The sequence below is a fragment of the Sorex araneus genome, chromosome 5 (genome assembly GCF_027595985.1).
Source record: "Sorex araneus isolate mSorAra2 chromosome 5, mSorAra2.pri, whole genome shotgun sequence".
Lineage (NCBI taxonomy): Eukaryota > Metazoa > Chordata > Mammalia > Eulipotyphla > Soricidae > Sorex > Sorex araneus.
Window position 1 is genome coordinate 100,157,601 of NC_073306.1, and position 14,331 is coordinate 100,171,931.

Below are 14,331 nucleotides of genomic sequence, written 5' to 3' on the forward strand. Positions count from 1 at the left end.
CCACATGGGGACATAAGACCTCCAATTGAGAAATAATGACAGTCAACCTTATCTGGGTAATGAAGCCTCCAGAAAAATTCAAAAGTATGGATATCAGACGATCTCTGGATGGGAGACACATTGAGATTTGGGGGAAATAGCACTCTCCAAGAAAGAATGGCAGTTTCTGGCCCTTATTACATATTTGTCCCACATCTATGTCTCTCTTCCATAAGGAGGTTCCTGTGTCATATCCTTTTATAATAAACTGGAAATCTGGAACATAAAAAGTTTCTGAGTTCTGCGAATTACTCAAGCAAATTCACCAAACATAAGAAGAGCCATAGGAACCAATTTGTAGCCAGTGTGTCAGAAGCACAGTTATCAACCTGAACTTGCTGTTTGTCTCTAAGGGACTGAAATGGAGGATTAGGGTTAGGGTCAGTTTCGGAGCATTGGGAACTCAGCATGTGGTATCTGGTAGGAGCAGTAGGTGGACAGAATCAAGTTCAGTTGTAAGACACTGAGCTGTCCAAGAATTTCTTGATGCATAAGAAATAAGCCCTTCTAAATCCACCCTGCCATTGTGGAGTTAGGAGCAGAATAGAACCTGGTTTTTTAGGCCCCATCCCCACCCCATCCAGAGTATATATATAATTCTCAACATCATGTAATTCTAAAGGAAAATACAATTTCTATATTTGCCGTCACTACATACCTGTCTTTGTCCTTGTGACCTTGGCATAAGGTGAAAAGAACCAGGTTAGGTTTGAGAAACAGGGTGAGTTACTGAGCAGAGAGATGAATCATAGGAGCCCTATTACCCCAATTCTTTTGTCTCATTTATGCACTCAGGACTTCTTTGCAACTGCTTTTCAGTTTCTAATTTCCTTTCTTTCAGTTTCAAACACTTGTCACTCCCCCAAGTCACTCTTACACAAAACTAGTTTTATCTGCCCAGAACTTTTCACTTCCAATCCACTTCTGACAATCTCCCATACCTTAGGGAACTAGCCAGCCTTTACTTGCACATCCCAAGAACTCTCTTTAGATTTATTCAATAGGCTGCGTGTGGCCAAAATTAACTTGTATTGGTGTTAAACTCAAGGCATGGGGGCTTGGAGAAGAAACAGGGATTAAGGTCTATGCCTTACGTAAGACTGACTTTGTTTCAGGTTTGATCCCCAGCCCTCCAGGCACCTCAGATCCACCCCCAACCCCTAAGTATTGCTGGCATGCAGACCTTTGATAGTACTGTATCTGCAGGCCAATGCATTCACCCACAGACTGGTTGGCAGAGAATCTTGGGATCAGGTCCCAGGCTTTCTGAGCATTATTTTAAGCACTCCCCACAAATAGCACTGTATCACTGTTGTTCCGTTGTTTATTGATTTGCTCGAGTGGGCACCAGTAATGTCTCCATTGTGAGACTTGTTGTTAACAGTTTTTGGCATACCAAATATGCCACGAGTAGCTTCTCAGGCTCTGCTGTGCGGGCAGGAATACTCTCGGTAGCTTGCTGGGCTCTCCAAGAGGTATGGAGGAATCAAATAAATAAAATACAAAAATAAATCAAATAAATAAAAAAGTAAAATTCGAAGCATCATGTAAGGAGCCTCTGATATCTGATGTTACTCTGCGGCACACTTTTTAAAATCTTCTGCCCTCACACTACCACCGCATTTGAATAGGTCTTGAATTTCCTTTTTCCCTAGAATAGAGAGGGTCACCAAAACTCTTTGAAAGAGCACTGTGCTAATGGATTTCTGAGAGGTTTCTGCTTGCTCAAAGGTCTGACAAGAGACTTCCTTTTGTTCTTAATTGAGTACAACCTTCAAAGACAGAGTCACCTTGGGTACAAATTCTTGTTTCAAACATCATCTGATCCTATAAATAGCATTTTCAGTATTTGCTTTCTGGCCCACACAGAAAACATTGATACATGGGCACCAGGTGCCACTGAAAATGCTTTTTAAGTTATTCCCAGTTAATAAAATGAAATGAATCAATCTATCCTCTTGTAGTACTTTCAAATATTTCAGCCTATTTCTATTGAAATGTAATAGTTATAAAAATAAAGTTACCTAAATATTATTTTAACAGTTTATCATGATTAACAATATTTGATATGCCAAAAGCAGTAACAAGTCTCATAATGGAGACATTACTGGTGCCCACTCGAGCAAATCGATGAACAACAGGATGACAGTGCTACAGTGCTAACAATTTTATCATGATTCTACATTGTGAATTTTGTGAATTTACATTGTGAATTTACATGAATCTACATTAATTTATATGAACCTATATTGTGACTTTAATGCTACATTGTGCATGTTCGTTTTTTTTTTTCATTTAAAACTTTCCCAAATATCACGTTGAGTGAAATGAGTCAGAAAGAAAGAGACAGACATAGAAAGATTGCACTCATATGTGGAATATACAGTAGCAGAGAGGTACGAGCTAGCAATGATGCAACTTCTGGCAGAAATCCCTCTGGACCTAGTTACTAAAATACTAAACTACAGAAATTCAGAACCTCGCAGCCGCTATTGTGGCCACATGACCTCATATCTCTTCCTTCTCAGCAATGGAAAACAAATTATCAAATGCTTCCTTTCAAGCAGGTCCGACTCTGGGGGGAAGAAACTCCAAATAATAACAGTGAGATTTTTGTTGAAATATTGAATGTAACCAAAGTAAAGAGAAAGTAAAGTGAAATTTATCAGCTACACAGGTGGGTGGGGGACTGGGGGCTTGGGGGGGAGGTTTACTGTGGTTCTTGGTGGTGGAATATGTGCACTGGTGAAGGGATGGGTGTTCGAGCATTATGTAACTGAGACTTAAGCCTGAAAGCTTTGTAACTTTCCACATGGTGGTTCAATTAAAAAAAAAAAAAAACACTAAAACTTAATAGGGTCTCAATGGGGATACACTTGGAAAACAAAAGCACAAAAATATTTTTTTGCCTTTGCTTGTTTGGGTTACACCCAGTGGTGCTCAGGGCTTATTCCTGGCTCTGCACTCAGGGATCACTTCTGGTAGGCTCAGGGAACCATATGGGGTGTTGAGGATCAAACCCGGATTAACTGCACATAAGGCAAGCACCCTACCCATCTGTACTACTGTTCCAGTCCCCAAAGAATATTTTTTAAATCACTTGTATCACTTGGCATCCCTCGATCTTTGATTTGCTTGAGCAGACACCAGCAACATTTCCATTCGACCCTGTCGTGTGCTAGTGTAGTCCAATGGTATCTGCTCACTCCAGGAACAGGAAGAGCCTCAAATTGTTTGCTCAGGGTCTTGACAAAGAAGTCTGACGATCTCATAGGTGGGTGGCCACACAATCTTTTGACATCCTGTGGAATCCTTTCAGTAACAGCTCTAGTCCAGCAGTCTTCTCTAAATCACATATATGTCTGGTCCATCTGCTTTTCAATGCCTTGGCAAAGGAGACAGTAGCCCTGATTCTTGATTGTCGACGGAGGTCGGAATTCCGGATTCCTTCTTTCACATGAGTGAAACATGATACTTCTAGCATAGCTCTTTCGATTCCTCTTTGGGATACTGGAATCGTGTTCTCGTCCTGTTTGTGTAGGGCCCAGGTCTCTGAGGCATATGTTAGTGCAGGAAGAATGGTGGAGTGGAAAAGATGTGCCCAGAGCCAGAGGTTCTTCGTCCTCTTAACCACTTCTTCGACACTCTTGAAGTTGTTCTACGCTGCTCTCTTCCTCCTACACAGTTCTGGCACCAAGTCGTTCCTCATGTTGAGTTCTCGACCCAGGTACACATAGCTGCTGTATTTGGAGATGTCTGTTCCATTGAGAGCAAATGGAATGTCAGGAACTAGTTCGTTTTTCATGAATTTTTTAAATCACCCAAAATAATCTTACCTAAAAGTAATCCTAGCAATATTAAAATTTTTCTAGCATGTTTCTGTGAAAACTTTTTTTTGAAAACTCATTTTTTTACAAAAATAGAACAGTTAAATTTCTATGTAACTGCTTTTTCCCTCCGTATAAACAAATCATGAATATATGCCCTTGTTCATGAACACATGCCCTTGTTAACAAAAACTCTGATAAATGCTAATTTTACATATCCACATGCAAGCTGGTTATTTCTCAATGGGTAAGAGAGTATAGGTAAGCCCTCCCCTCTAAGGATTTAGGAAATTTGGAGCTATCTGTGTTTAGTATGGAAGACGGGGAGACACACTGGCTTTAGCTGGGCTAACAACAATGCCCCTCACATATATGGAGCAGTTCCACCAATGGAGAATTATTCTTCACTTCTCATGGCTCCCAAATATCTTTTGCACATGTAAGCACAAGAGGCACTTTTTCCTCAGCACAATCTGAACTAGAAAACCAGTAGAGTTAATGAATCAAAAAGAAATAACTAAAATACATATGCTTGGAAAGGGGGATTATATTGTACTGTTTCAAATGTTTTACTAAGAACTACTCTAGAATGTCAATATATACACAAATATAGCCATGTGACTTTCTATCTAGTTTTGTTAAATTTAAAAATTACCCAATATGTTTTATCATTTTATAAGATCAGGTAGCTAAACAACTTTATGTCACAGGTTTCATTCAAATCTTATACCTAGATGGTTTTTATCATTATGTACAAACCATGGAAACTATAACAGACATACAGAATAGTTTTAAATTATTCTTATTGCAGAAACATATGCATAATCTTAATCAAATATCAAGTAATTTGGAATTAGTTAAAGGTAAATGATAGTAAAATAAAAGAATATTTTTATCGTTATTAGTATTTAGTCATTAAATGTAAGAATATGTGGTATAAGGCCATCAGCTCTCCTGCGCGCCGTTTTAGCAGCCCCTCCCTATTGCCAGGTAACTTCAACTCCAGATCCATCGCACTCTCTTCTTCCTGCCTCTCTGAAAGAACTCTCACGCCAGCTCCGCCCAGCCTGGACGACTTCCGGCTGGTGGGGGAGTGTCCTCTGCGTCAGAGGGTGTGGCCTCAAAAGGGGGCATGGCCAGATTCTGGCTATTGTAAACAGTGCTGCGGTGAACATATAAGTGCATATGTCACTTCAACTATACTTTTTGGCTTTTCTGGGATATATTCCCAGCAGTGGTATTGCTGGGTCAAATGGGAGCTCAACCTCTAGTTTTTTGAGAATCGTCCATACTGTTTTCCAAAAGGGCTGAACTAGCCGGCATTCCCACCAGCAGTGTAGAAGGGTCCCTTTCTCCCCACATCCTCTCCAACAGCGGTTGCTTTTGTTCTTTTGGATGTGTGCTAGTCTCTGTGGTGTGAGGTGGTATCTCATGGTTGTTTTGATCTGCATCTCTCTGACGACTAGTGATGTAGAGCACTTTTTCATGTGCTTTTTGGCCATTAGTATCTCTTCCTTGGTAAAGTTTCTGTTCATTTCTTCACCCCATTTTTTGATGGGGTTGGATGTTTTCTTCTTGTAGAGTTCAACCAGTGCCTTATATACCCTTGATATCAACACCTTATCTGATGGGTATTGTGTAAATATCCTTTCCCATTCTGTAGATAGTCTTTGTATTCTGGTCACTGTATCTTTTGCGGTGCAGAAGCTTTTTAGTTTAATGTAGTCCCATTTGTTGATCTCTGTTTTTACTAGATTGCTTAGTTCCGTGTCATCTTTGAAGATACCTTTATCTTCAATATCCTGGAGGGTTTTGCCGACCTTGCCTTCAATGTACCTTATGGTTTGTGGTCTGATGTTGAGGTCTTCAATCCATTTTGATCTGACTTTTGTGCATGGTGTCAGGTCGAGTTCATCTATACAATGGAATACTATGCAGCTGTTAGAAAAAATGAGGTCATGACGTTTGCATATAAGTGGATCAACATGGAAAGTATCATGCTAAGTGAAATGAGTCAGAAAGAGAGAGACAGACATAGAAAGATTGCACTCATCTGTGGAATATAGAATAATAGACTATAAGACTAACGCCCAAGAATAGTAGAAATAAGTACCAGGAAGTTGACTCCAAGGCTTGGAGGTTGGTGTCTCATTCTGGGTAACTCAGGGAAGGGACCACCAAGTAAAATGTGGTTGGAGGTCATGTGGGGGAAGGGTGAGGCGGGCAGAATACAGACTAGAGACTGAACACAATGGCCACTCAACACCTCTATTGCAAACCACAACACCTAATCAGAGAGAGAGAACAAAAGGGAATTCCCTGCCATAGTGGCAGGGTGGGGTGGGGGGAGACGGGACTGGGGAGGGGGGGAGGGATGTTGGGTTTACGGGTGGTGGAGAATGGGCACTGGTGAAGGGATGGGTTATTGAACTTTGTATGGGGGAAGCATGAGCATAAAGATGTATGGATCTGTAACTGTAAAAAAAAAAAAAAGGGGGGCATGGCCTATTTTTGGAGGCCGCAGATATTTTTCTCCCTCTCCTATAGTGTGTACTTAGGTCACAAATCCCTATGACCTACTTACTCAAAGAACAACCTGGCCATCTCAATCACTATTTGCCTATAAGCCAGTAACTCCTCCTAATTCCAGAAAAAGTGACAGGAATACAACTAGGTACACAAAGCCCTCATAAACAGACCATAGCCTCAAACCTTGATTAGAAGCCCTACATAAAGTAGGAAGATCGCAGTAATATAAGGAACTATTCTAGAAGGGGGAAAAGATTACCATTATCGATTTAGCTCACCTACAATCCCCTCCTGGAGCAAGAGGAATAGTGATATAGAATCGGGAGCTTTCACCTCTATTGTTCCATAACAACATGAATAAATATATAAAAAAAAAAAAACGCCACAAACAGAAAATGAAGAAATTCCAGAAACCTCAATATAGGTCACCCACAAATACAACCTCCTCTCAGATCAAGATTTCAGAGAAGAAATTGTGAAGATGGTCAAGGAACTCAAAACAACCATGGAACGGACAGCCAATAAACTAAGGGAGGATATGAACACAACCATGGAACGAACAATCAAGAAACTAAGGGAGGATATGACCACAACCTTGGAATGGACCACCAACAAAACATAGGAAGAAATGAGAGCAGAAATTTCAAACCTACGAACAGATGTCACACAATTAAAGGAATTAGTAGATGAAATAAAAAGCTCAGTAGTAGCCTTCAACAGTAGAATGACTGCAACAGAAGATAGAATTCAGTGAGCTTGAAGATGACCTGCACAAAGCTTACAAACAACAACAAATAATGGCAAAAGACCTCAAGATGGCTCTAGGGCAAATCAGAGTCCTAGGGGAAGACCTCAAAAGGAACAACATAAGAATCATGGGAGTACCAGAAGCACAGGGAACTAATCCCAATGAAAAAAACACAGTTAAAGACATCATTGCTAAGAAATTCCTAGAGCTGGAGAATGCGGGCATCCAGATCCAAGGAGCCCGAAGGGTGCCAACTAAAAGGGACCCCAACAAAAAAACTCCCAGGCATATCATAGTCACAATGATGGATGCCACGGATAGAGACACAATAGTGCAAGCAGCAAGGTCAAAGAAGGAAATCACATACAAAGGATCACTCCTTAGATTTTACAGCAGACCTATCAGAGGAAACCCTCCAAGCCCAAAGACAATGGTGGGATATAGTGAAAAAGCTCAACAAGATGAACGTCTCACCATAATTACTCTATCCAGCTAAACTCTCACTCAAACTCAAAGGAACCATACACTATTTCTCAGATAAACAACAACTCAAGAACTTCATAGACTCAAAACCAAACCAAAAGAAGGTCTAAAGGGGCTGCTGTAAGACAAAGAAAAACCCTAACAAGAACAACAAACCCTACAGAAAGATGGCACATAATCCCAAGACAATAATCTCTCTCAATGTCAATGAGCTAAATGCACCAATCAAGAGACACAGACTAGCAAAATGGATTCGGAAACTAAACCCAACTTTCTACAAGAAACACACCTGAACAGTCAGAGCAAACACAGGCTCAAAGTCAAAGGATGGAAAACAATCCTACAAGCAAACAACTCCCTCAAAAAAACTGGGGTGGCCATACTAGTAGCTAACAACATAGATTTCAGGCTGAAAAAGATTAGAAGGAACAGTGACAGTCATTTTCTATTCATCAAGGGATATGTACAACAGGAAGAAATCACACTCTTAAACGTATACGCACCTAACGAGCGACCAGCTAAATATTTAAAGCAACTCCTAACAAACTTTAAGGAGGACATCACTAGCACCACAATAGTAGTCAGAGACTTCAACACCACTTTATCTCCTCTGGATAGATCAACAAGAACAAAACTCATCAAGGAAACAATGGCCTTGAACGAAGAAATAGAAGAGAGAGGGCTTATAGACTATACAGGGCCTTACACCCCCCAAAAAAAGAATCTACATTTTTCTCCAGTGCACATGGAACATTCTCCAAAATAGACCACGTGCTGGGTCACAAAATATACCTCAACAGAATCAGCAAGATAGAAAATGTATCAACCATCTTCTCGGACCATGATGCACTGAAAATAGAAGCTAAGCACACACAGACATGGAGCACCAAATCGAACACATGGAAATTAAACAATTCCCTGTTGAACAACGAGTAAATCAAAAAGGAAATCAAGGAAGAGATCAAAAGATACTTCAAAACAAATGAGAATGAAGACATAAGCTACCAGAACCTATGGGACATGGCTAAAGCTGTGTTAAGGGGTAAATTTATAGCCCTACATTCCTCCCGGCATCCCATATGGTCCCCCAAGCACCGCCAGGAGTAATTCCTGAGTGCAAAGCCAGGAGTAACCCCTGAGCATCGCTGGGTGTGACCCAAAAAGCAAAAAAAAAAAAAAAAGTCATTTGACCTAAACTGCTACTAAAGGAAAAAACTTAGGAACTTGGTTAGGTTAGGGTTCCCTGAGAGACACGGAGAAGAACCTGCATTTTGTACTCTGAATGTTCTGTTTAAATGCATTATTTCTGTCCCATCAGGGTCAAAGGCAGGATGGTGGGGAAAGAATCCTCACTATGTGACTATCTTTGAATGCAGTATACACAAAGTAAGATATTTTAGAAACCACTTATTACCCAATCAGAGAGTCTCAAAACATTGTCAAGAGAAGCTTCTTTTTAAAATATCTACCTCACTTTCCCCTTCTTCATAAAAAAAAAAGAAAAATCAAATCCTAACAGCACTCCAAGGAGAAAGAATATACTAGCAACATGTAAAGCTCATACTCTAATATGGTCCATGAAGGCAGATCTTGTCTCTGATATTACTAGAATCTCTAAGAGTTCATCCTCTCATATTTCAGTAGAGCTTATTAAGACTTTGCAACTTACATGAAAAGTATTAAGTAGCAAACAATTTTAGCTACTAACATGCACGACATTGTCCAGCTAAAAAGAAAAAGACGAAAGGACTTAGTCCCCATGGAAAAGTTGCTGCCAATAAACTTTTTCCCATAAGGAAGCAAGGCTTTTTTTCTTTTATCTAAAACATCACAAATATAGTCGCAGTCATCAAAGTTCATTGTGCTTATTAATACTCAATCTTTAGACCCCTTTAACTGTGGTTTTTATGATGACAGGCTAATGAACTCCCATTCATAAATGTAACCACCAACTTAATTAGTAGTTGCACAATACTATAGAGCATTCCCTATGTACTCAGCGAAGATCTTTAACACATTAATAGTTATCATAAATTTCAATATAGTATTTTAAACTTCAGTGCACTAATCACTCTCAAAACCAAATTTACTTGACTGGGTAAGAAACCCCTATCTTTATTAATATATTCTTACATATATAAATTTCCCCCTGCCATTTCTGAGGGTTTATAGGATTGACATCAGCTTTAGCTATAAAAATCAATCATGAGAATGCATATTCATCAAGTGCTTGCTTTAAACAAATTGATGGCCCCAGTCTTGGTTCTGTTACAAGGGGAGAGAAGTCTTAAGTCACTCAAAACCTCACTGGGTGCCAAAATAGAAAATAAAAGGATTATATTAAATGATTAGTAAGGCTTCTTTCTTACTCTAAATGAGGTTCTATAAATTTACAAGTTTAAAAAATAGATACTAAGGAGCATGCTAGCATGGTATAATATGCACATCTCACTGTACTGAGATGTACTGAACATTCAAGTTAAAATATAAACAAGTCATATTTGAAAGGAGATTTGAAGACATTATCAGCCATCACCTTATTAGGGCCTTTGCTTCAGGCTGCTTGAGTTCCCAGGATGAGCAATTGATAGGGGAAAAATAATGAAGCAGGCACTATAAGTCAAATGCCTATAGGAAAGAGTCAGGCTAAGAGAATCAAGCTAAAAAAGGAGAGATTAAATAGAAACTGGAAAAAAAAAATGAAGAGCAGCTCCTCAGCTCCAGCTAATTGCTGCCTTGTACGGGTTATTGCCTCTTCTGATTTTTCAAAATAATTCTCAAAATCCATAATTAATTTAATATTTCTAAATATTTCATAAAATATTTAAAATACATAAATATTAATATGTATATATATGCACATCCACACATAATCGTAGATTCCATTCTAGACATACTCCATAACAAACACCTGATTGAAATCTCTTATGTGACTTCCTATTGTTTTGCCAAGTGATGTAGGACATGACAAATGGAATGTAGGCTACAAATAATCTCAGGGACTAAATATGGTATGTGGTAGGGAATTCAGAAAAATAAGCAAACATTGGTGTAGGCAGAGATAAAGACAGTGATTCTGTCACTCTACAGGGAGTGGTCCTACACACTATACTTGATGGCAATTAATGCTTTAGAGATTTAGCCTGGAAAAAGGAACCTATGAAACTATGCAGAATAATGCCCACCAAAGATAAATGTGTTATCATCCCTTATCCCCTGACTATGTCACTTTACATGACAAAAGAGATTATGCAGATCCCACTAAATTAAAAACCTTGAGATAGGGAGATTACTATGGATAATGTGATTTACCAAATCTAATCAATCACTTTACTTCTTAGAAATCAAGAAATCTTTCAGAAAAGTGCCTGCCAAAGAGGAGCAGAAGGAAAACTGGGACACTGGTGGTGGGAAATGTACACTGTTGAAGGGATAGATTTTGGAACAATATATGACTGAAATCCAATCATGAACAATTTTGCAGCTATGTCTCATGGTGATTCAATTTTTTTTTTAGGGAAATCATTCTTGATGATGATCAAGGGGAGATGTATGTGAGAGAACTCAGAAATGCATTGTTGTTTGCCTGAAAAACAGAGCAATAAGCCATGAGCAAATTAATTCTGGTAGCTGAAAAGGATAAGAAGTAAACCACTTCCCCAAGAACCTTCAGGAAGGAATGTAGGACTGATACAGTGATTTTAGCAGTGAAATCCTTATTGAGAATTTTACAGAATTATAAGAAAGATAATTTGTGGAGTCATAGAAAATAGTAAATACATTAAGACTCATGTCTTGCATGTGGCCAACCTGAGTTGTAGCCCTGAGCACAACTGGGTGTGACCCAGGCCCTCTCAAAAAAAATTTAATTTTAATTCATAGATTTTTGGTCATTTGTTAGAGTAGCAATACAATAATGACTAACATTAACTTTGGGAGTTAGTCCAGAGACACAGCAAAAGCCTTCTTGTAATAGAATAGAAATATATATAGTTATAAAAGAAAAAATATGCTCCAAGAGCTGAAGTTCTAAAATGACTTCTTGGTATAGTCATTCCATAATTTGTCCCATGACAAACTATTCAAAAATTCCATTTCTATAGGGATAGATTTGATCTTTGATGACTAACTCAAATCATGTCTAATTCCAGTAACATTTAACCCACTGACAGCTCCTTATTGCAGAAAGCTTATCCTTCTATTTCTAGAACCTGTTCATTAAAACAATGGTATTGATCACCACCAACCACCCCTCCAACCTACAATGATAAAAGAGGTGTCCCTTTACACCAGTTAAGATTTAGCTTGATTCTTCCCCTCACTATGACACACTTAGGTCTGATGATCCTATTTTAATATTATGTCTCTACTAAGATCCAGCATATTGTGTTGGAATCTGGCAATATCCTGGCTTAAAACAGAAGACAAGTGTTATCAGAAATGTGAGCTGCCTGACTCAAAGTTGTTTTTAGCTTCATCTCTCATTTCACCAGTTCATCAAATTTCACAATCCCTGTAGTAATTTCTGTTTTAAAGTTCCAGTATAATGTCCCTAAATGAAGTCCCTAGGTAGTCATGGTTCTGACAAATAACTAGAGCTTGAAGGTTACTAGTCCAATCTATATACTCATGTGAACAGTACCAGGCATAAGAGACCTAATGCCATTCTTGAACTCTTGATCTGAACTTAACACCTTGGCGAGCACTGTTTCACAGGGTATTCTGAAATACTGCTGGCTAAAAAAAAGCCTGTGCCAGTGAAACATAAGAGTCTAAAGGGGAAAAGGATAAAAGGACAAGGGATTTGCGGTTAGGAAAGGTCTGTTGAGAGGAAGAAAGACCTTGTCTGGAGAGAGTACAGTGGATAGGGCATTTGCCCTTAATGTGGATGACCCAACACTGATTACTGGCATCCCATCTGGTTCCCTGAGCCATCACCAGGAGTAATCCCTGAGACTCGCCAAGTATGATGCCAAACCACACACACACACACACACAACATTAATAAAAAATAAAAAGAGGAAAAGAGACCAGACCTTTATTTTACAAAAAGTGATCAACCTATTTTGGGAGACAAACTTAATGAGGAAGGATGAGCCGATGCTTGGCTCCTTTCCCTGACATGCAGAGGGGAAAAAATTAAAAGCAAAAACAACAACAACAACAAAACCCTCTTAAAGTTTTACATAAGCATGTATCTTTGGGAAGAAAGACTGTGAAAAAGTGCTATAGGATCTCTGAAAATCTGAAAAAGTTGCAACTCTCCATCCCCCAATATAAGAATTGTTCTGATGTTTTTCTTTTCTTATCAGGATTACTCAATACTATTAACTCTTTGGCACTCATATAGGAATGATCCCAAAAAGAATTTCATAAGATTTCTGACCTGTCCTTGGTTAATAATAGAAGAATAAAAGAATCAATTGCTTTCCCCAACATAGATGGGATATAAAAGGATATTAAGTCTACCAAATATCAATCAACTTTAAGGAAGTTAATTGCTAATAAATAAATATATATGTATATATATGTATATATATATATATATATATATATATATATATATATATAGCTTTTTGGGTCACACACACACACCCAGCAATGCTCAGAGATTACTACTGGCTCGGCACTCAGGAATTACTCCCAGCTGTGCTCTAGCATATGGGATGCTGAGACTGAACATGGGTTGGCCGTGTGCAAGGCAAACACCCTACCCACTGAACTATTGCTCCGGCTCCCGCTAACCTTTTTCTTTGTCACTGACATATTTACTTCAAAAGGTTACAATGTTTTCCATATGCAAATAAGATTTTTGTTTGTTTTTGCGGCCATACCCAGCAATATTCAGGGATTCTGATGGTGCTGAGGTGGGAGGAACATGGGGTTGTGGGGTTCGAATTCAGATCAGCCACATACAAGGCAAGGGCCTTACTGTTCTACTTGCCAGCACCAATTTTTAAAAATTAATTTGTAATACACATAGGAATATAGTTGACCTTATTCCTACTGGCAGAGATAGTTATTAGCCTAAAGTCGGAGCATGTGGTATGAATTGATATCATTGACTAAACCAATTCTAGTCAGTCTACAAAAGACATATTACTGTGACCGAATATGAGACAAGATGTTCTGATCAGCAGAGAAATGACAAGGTTGAGTTCAACTATTCTAAGTTCAGGTAAGATGAGAATAACAAGAGAAGGGCACTCATGGGGAAGGTATAAAAGATGCCCATTAATGCAATTGGATAGAGGATCACTTACTTTGGGGGTAAATCCTCTGAGGATTTATTTCTAAACTGAGTATGATAGATATATTTTAAGATATTCAAATTATTTTAATATCTTGACAAATCAGATTAGGTTTTAAAGTTCAAATGTATTCTTATAATTTCAAAAGTTAACCAAAAAATCAATTACTTTAAGGGGCAATCTGTAAGCTTTTTTTTATACTGTGATACCCTTGGTACCATATTATACGTTTCAAAAGTAAATTTGGTATACAAAAGCACATTTACATAGCCCAGACAAACTTCTCTAGAGTTGTTTCATTTAGATTATGCTGCCTTAGAAAAGCTTTCTAAAGGTCACGCACAGAGACATGGCACTCCCCCTCCATGGAGTGAGGGCTATGATTACACTGTACACAAGATCCTACAAAGACAGCTGACACAACTAGTGGTTGGGTTTTTTCCTTCTGTTTATT

The 14,331-nt window shown here is 38.7% G+C and overlaps 1 protein-coding gene across 4 annotated transcripts in view; it reads right to left on the reverse strand.

Annotated features, from left to right (window-relative positions):
* Positions 1-14,331, reverse strand: part of FAM13C (family with sequence similarity 13 member C) — a 150,779-nt gene that overhangs the window by 76,651 nt on the left and 59,797 nt on the right. The window lies entirely within an intron of this gene.